The 6,466-nt window shown below is 52.3% G+C and overlaps 1 long non-coding RNA gene across 2 annotated transcripts in view; it reads right to left on the bottom strand.

Moving 5' to 3' along the window:
• The window catches only part of LOC111825517, a 17,608-nt gene extending 16,462 nt beyond the window's left edge, over positions 1 to 1,146 (bottom strand). For both annotated transcript variants that reach the window (XR_002828708.1, XR_002828717.1), the window contains exon 1: positions 835 to 1,146. This is a non-coding gene — a long non-coding RNA (uncharacterized LOC111825517). The remainder of the gene's footprint in view (positions 1 to 834) is intronic.
• Between the last annotated feature and the right edge of the window lie 5,320 nt (positions 1,147 to 6,466).

The following is a 6,466-nucleotide window of genomic DNA, read 5'->3' as shown; positions in this document are numbered from 1 at the left end:
CCCCACATCTTCCTTGCGGCCTGCATGCCGCATCCTCGACGTCCTCACCCCATATCAGGTCTCCTTCCTACTTTCCGCCACCCGTGCCCCAAAACATGGCTCCTCCCTTTCCCCAGTCCCCCGCACCTCGAACCCGGCCTCACGCTCTTTCCCTGATCCCTGCACCCCTTTTCATGATCTCCGCACCCCTTCCCCTGATTCCCGCACCCCTCCCCCCAGCTCGGTCCGCGCAGCTCGTTCCCTGGTCCGGTTGTCCACTCCTGCAGGACTCGCGCGGGGCTGGAGAGGACCCCCTGGATGTGACTTTGTCACTTGATGAGTTTCGTCGTGTGTGAGGATCTAGTTTATCCTTTGAGTCAGTGCCAGAAATATTGGGGTGACGATGAACAGCAGGAGGATTTGCGCTTCTCTGTTAGCAAGTTGTTTTCTGGGGAGTGCGCGAGGGACGCTTCCCTGGGGGTTAGTCCGTAACCGGAAGCAGTTGGATACAACTTCGGTTCCAGCCTGGGAGGGAACAGTGTGCGCTTCGCCCCGTCCGGTTTTATGTGTGCGGCCGGCTGGTCCTGGCTGAGGGATGGGCGGCTGCAGGAAGCGGGAGGCCTCCACACTGCTTCCTTGTGTCGCCTGGGTTCTGACCTGGTGGAATGACTCCCTGACCGCCGGGTCTCGGCATTCTGGTAGTGGTGCGTTTGGATTTCTGTAAGATCGCACACAGGTCAGCCTTTCTTCAGGCTCCAAAACTACACATCGAAGCAGGCGCAGATGTTGGACTTAAGTGGCTGTCCAGTGGGTGGGTGTGACATTGAGAATTTTTTAATGTGTAATGTAACTCACCTGAAATAACGTTCAAGGGAACGTTCTTGAAGTCAGTCTAAAGCTGTCATTTTCTGGGACTCCTGCCTTTTCTTGAAGTGCTTTCTCGGTGGGTTCAGTTGGCATGGGTGGCAGAGGAAACCAGGCAGAGATTGAGAAGAGAGAAGAGAACCGAGAGGGTGGTGTCCCTCCTGATGATAAGAAAGGGCAAGGTTGTCCCCAGTTGACTCCTGGTCCCTGCCCCTGTGTGTGTCCAGAGCCAGACACCGGTATCTTCCGGTGCCTCTTTCACTTGTAGTTTCATACTCACCACCTACTAGGTGCTGTGCCCAGCGTACTAGGGTGTTAGGACACAGTCACTTCCCCTGTGCTCCTGAATGCCCCCCTTCCCAGGTCCCCCCCCTGACTCTTGTGGTTTGGGACAGCGGTCGCCAGCTGGTGGTCCGCGGACCACTGGTGGTCTGTGAGGTCTGAAAGGTTGGCCACCACTGGTTTAGGAGGCCTTCCTCCTCCCACTGCTCTGCTGCTTAGAATCCCCTGAGGTGCCCTGGGAACCAAGCCAGCCCTGAGCCCTTCAGGTGGTTTCCAAGGACCCTTCTGGGCCCTGCCCCACACCTTTGGCTCCAGCTGCCATAGGGCATTCTGTCCCTGCCTCTTTGCTCCTCCCTCTTGGGTGAAATATCACCTCCAGGAAGAAGCTCTCTTCCCTGGAGGTTCCCAGAAGGCCACCTCCACATCCCTGTCACGTTTGCAGTATCCCCCCCCCCCCACCCCGTCCTGTCCCAAACTGTGTGCTCACTGTGGAGGTGGGTGAGGTGGAGGTGGGTGAGGTCCACTGCAGAGACTCAGCTAGTTGAATGAATAAACAAGTGGAAGGGAGGATGTCAGAGCAGAGTCAGAAATCCCCAGCTCCCCTCCCCAGGAGTCAGAGTTGTAAATTGGAGGGTTGGAGCAGTGCCTGTGGGCTGTTCTTCCCTGAGACCGCTTTCAGATCCTGGTTTTAGATGTTGGCAGGCAGCATCTGGATGACATTCAGAAAAAGAACAGGTGGGTGGGATGTTTTAGCCTCCAAGGAAGGGCGGGATACCTTGTGTACACCTTGTCACAATGTTTCAGAAACCGTAGTCAGAATAATCACGTGTACTTGTAACAAAGTCATCGCTACTACTCAGATGTCAGCAGTGTGTGGATGAGGGTGTGTAGCTCTGCTCTCAAGTTCCAAGTCCTGCTCAGCAGACATATTTTGCTTTTTATCAAGCAGTGCTCTGTCTGCCAAGCCTTTTACCTTTATCTACTGTATTTTAGGGTAACATTTCCACAGAGTGAATTGGACTATCCAAGCAAAGAAAGCCTGCCTCCCAAATCAATAAGTAAATGGATTCAGCAGTGACGTAGCACGGTGGGAGCTCAGAAACTCACCTAAATTCTGATTAAGATAAACCAGCCAGGGGACCTGCATTTATATGCTAGAATTTGCTGTCAGGGAAGAACCATTGTATGTGGATTAATGACCAGTCCATCTGTCATTTAACTGCAGATTTAGCAAGGAGCTTAAGCAACTCTTTGGACAGAAAACAGCACAGTAAGAGCTGACAACTCGGAATAGTATAATATGGGCTAGTCACATGGTGATTCCTTGCTTCTGAAATCATGAAGTGGTTTTATATCACTTGGGTTTTTGGGTGCTTCCCGCTGGAGCCCACGAGTGTGAGTGTATCCCACCTCCAGCTCTGCAGTTTCCCCATTTCTGAACTCCCTATACCAGTGTCAGTGAGCACTTACTTCCTGGAAAGCTGACTGGCTTCCTGTGTACCTTGGAACTGAGTCCTGGGAGGGAGGAAGCTGAGGAGCACACCCCTCCCCCTGCCTAATCCTTAGAGAGGATTACCAGGAGGGTGGAGTCCAGGGAGACTCTGACCCACTAGACCTGCTGATAGCAGCCCTTTGTGGAATTCACCCAAAAGTGGGTGGTTTTTTTCTACAAGTCCTTAGTTTTGACCAAAAAAAAGCAGCAGCAGCAGGGGCCTTGGTTGGTCTCAGCCTGGATCCTGGGTTAGGTGTGGCCATTCTGGAGCAGGGAAGCCCACACTCTGTTCATTCTGGGCCACTCGTGGTCTTGGTACCCTGCCCCCTGGCCTCAGTGCCCCCATCCCCATGCACACAGACCAGGCCTGGCATTTCCCTCCTGCTCCACTGACCTGCCAGCCCTTCCCATCACACCCACCCTGCTGCCCCTTGTATCTGGGTGCTCCATGCCTGAGACATAATGAGCAGGTCTTTATCCAGGCCCTCCTGTAACCCCAGCTCTGCCAGGGGTGTTAGGGAGTGGTTAAATGGGAAGTGACCCAGTCTGAAAGTGGTAATAGAGACCAGAAGCCCCTCGTGGAATGGAGGATTTCCAGGAGAGCGTGTGTCCCATGGGAGGACAGAGGAGGCTGAGGCTCCAAGTGGACACCAGGCCCTGGGTCTCTGGCCACCTCTGACCACCTGGGAGTTTTCTGATGGTGATGCCTCTGTTGGTACATTTGTAGCCCAGTAGGGTCCAGGGGAATTCCCAGTGTCCTTGCACTGGTCACTCAGTGCAGCCATGGGAGCAGGGGGTCAGTGGAGGGTCAGGTACTATATACCCACATGCCAGTTGAGGAGACAGGCCCAAGTACAGTGCTGTCCCCAAGTCCAGGGCAGTGATGGCTGCTGCATGCAGACATCTGACCTGGCCCCCCAGGGAGCCCCGACCATGGGTATCTGCCTTTCTCTTCTAACTCACCATTCTAATGTATGGAACGGTCCACATGTGACACCGAATTGTGGCTAATGCTGAGGGTGGGAAGGGAGATTCAAAAGGCTTGTCTTTTAGTTTTCATGCTCCTCTGTCCTGAAATGTGAATTGTTATAATGTGTGTATATAAACACTCACACATATACACAGAAGCATATTCACACATTACATGCATACATATACACAGAAGTATATACTCACATACTCACACACACATACACACAAAGCCATGCTGCAGGAGCTGGGCACCTTGCCTACCCTGCCAGGCCCAAAAGTGTCAGGGCCCTGAGAGGGGAACCCCCCCCCCCCATGATTGAGATGATCTGAGGAGAGCCCTGAACTGTCCTTTCCAGGTGAGCCTGAGCAAGGCTTCCACACTCCATGTTCCAAGGAGCCCTGCCCCTGCCCTGCCCGCTGCCCAGAGACCTGGAGCCTTGCTGGCAGCCCTGCCCCCTGTCCTGCCCCCTGGGCCTTCAAAGTGCAGGACAAAGTGCCACCATCCCCAGAGCAGACAGAGCCCCCATCGATCCCCTGGAGTTCCTGTGGGTTTTGGGGGCTGGGTTAGGGCGACCTGGCCTGGCCTGAGTTAAGTTTCTAACATTCCTAGTGTTCCATGAACTTAGCCGTGGCCTAGCTGTGAAGTGCATTATTTTGAAAATGAGCCCAGAAGAAAGCATGTGCTTGGAAATAACATGTTTGAACGTGGTCATAGTGTTTGTCCTCCTAGAGCCCAGGTCACCGTGCAGCCCCCGGGCCATGTTTTGCAGGACTAAAGCCAGTGCCTTGTTTCTGTTTTGTTTGTTTGTTTTGTTCATTAGATTCCACGTATAAGTGAAACCATATGGTACTTGTCTTTCTCCAACTGGCTTATTTCACTTAGCATAATACTCTCCAGGTCCAGCCATGCTGTCACAAAAGTAAGATTTACGTCTTTTTTATGGCCGAGTAGTATTTCATTGCGTAAATATACCAGAGCTTTTTTTATCCACTTATAGATACAGAGAACAGACTGACAGCTGTCAGAGGGGAGGGGAGTTGAAGGCTGGGTGAAAAAGGTGAAGGGATTAAGTAAAAAAGTCATAGACACAGATCTGTATGGTGATTATCAGAGGGAAAGGGGGATGGGAAAGTAGAAGAGGGTTAAGGGGAGATACCTGGTTGCAGAAGGAGACTTGACTTTGGGTGGTGAACACACAATATAATATAGAGATAATGTATTATAGAATTGTACACTGGGACCCTATATAATTTTATTAACCAATGTTACTCCAATAAATTCAATACAAATTAAAAAACAAAAGCTAGTTCTTTGTTCCTTGGCATTTTAACCATGTTTCAGCCTTATGAGCTTAGGTGTTTTAAGTGCTGAAATGCTGTTCAGACACGGCCACTGGCAGTCGGCTTCCTGTCTTCCTTTGGGCATGTTTACTGGGCTCTGTTGCATTTGGTGACAGTCCACTAGCTACTACAGGCCATCATGGACGGAGCCCTTGCCTCACTCTATGTTACCACACATGCAGGTGTCCATGGGACCACAGCCCTTTTCCTCTTAAAAGTCAGGTTTCCATCTCAGAGCCCAAAGAGTGATACTTCCTAAAAAATTATTTGCCACATAAAACCTTCTCTAAAAAATTTTTCACAATTTTAATATTTCAACCCCCTAGGCTGGTGACACAGAGCTGTGCCTCTCCATGCTGTGTCTCATGCAGGTTCCCTAAGATCTGGGGGGTGAAGACCAGCAGTTGACACCCAGTGAGGCCTGGTGCTCCATGGCTGCCCCAGAGCCTGAGCTGCTCACAGGTGACCTTGGTGCCCAAGGCAGCCAGGAATGCTGACAGGCAAAGGGCCCCGTGTGGGTCAGACCCTGGATGCCCACCCTGGGATGGGGGTCTTCTAACTTTGCCCATTTACTCTCCCAGGCTCTCCCTGGAGGGGGCATGGGTGACTGTCTCATACAGAGCAAACAGCAGAATTTACCACCACCACCAGCTAGCCACCCTGCCCCCACACTCTCCATCCACCCTAGCTGACCCTGTGTCTTCCGATCACCCCTGTCTTTCCCCACTGTGCTATGGCCAAGGGACAGACTGTCTGGGGTCCTCTCCACTCCTCTGCTGACTGGCACCAAGGACCCAGTGCCAGGCCCAACCTCATCCGACCCATGTTATTGGTGGGCTGGAGACTCTTTGAAGCTGGGGAGCAGAGCCCTGATATTCTGGGTCACTGTCTGTATTTGAGGGTGGGTATAATCATGAGTAGGTGCCCAGGTGGGGGGCTGCCTGCAGTTGGAGGCATTCTCCCCATAGCTGGGAGCCCAGGACTTCTGGGGAGGGCCCCACCATGGGAGATTTAGGACACCTTGTCACCTGGGCCCTGCTGGCTATGCAGGTATTTGCTAAACAAATAGAAGCGGCTGGAAATGCTAGATTTCAAGATTCTTGAATTTCAAGATTCTTTTATTCGGACATGAAGGCCCGTAGAGATAAGGGATTTCCTTAAGCTACAACTCTGAGCTGAGCTGAGCGGGGGACAGGATCTCTCAGGCCTGCTGTGTAGGTGGGCCCTTATTGCTGGGGTGCTCACAGCATCCTTGTCCCTGCCTCCGGTGTGTTGTCTGCACCCTCTACCTTTCCTGCCCCTGCTTGCCCTCCCCCTGAGCCAGATGTTCCCCCGGTACATGACCCATGAAGCTGCCCACTGACCCTGGCCCTGCTGCCTGAGGGGGGACACACCCGACTTCAGACAGTTAAATTGTGGGGTCTGTGCTCTGGTTCTCAACCTTCCTAATGCCGCAACCCTTTAATACAGTTCCTTATATTGTGATGACCCCCCAACCATAAAATTATTTTCGTTGCTACTTCATAACTTTTGCTA

Source organism: Myotis lucifugus, unplaced genomic scaffold, assembly GCF_000147115.1.
Source record: "Myotis lucifugus unplaced genomic scaffold, Myoluc2.0 scaffold_0, whole genome shotgun sequence".
NCBI lineage: Eukaryota > Metazoa > Chordata > Mammalia > Chiroptera > Vespertilionidae > Myotis > Myotis lucifugus.
The sequence above is the reverse complement of the archived record's forward strand: the minus strand, read 5'-3'. Positions and strand labels throughout refer to the sequence as shown.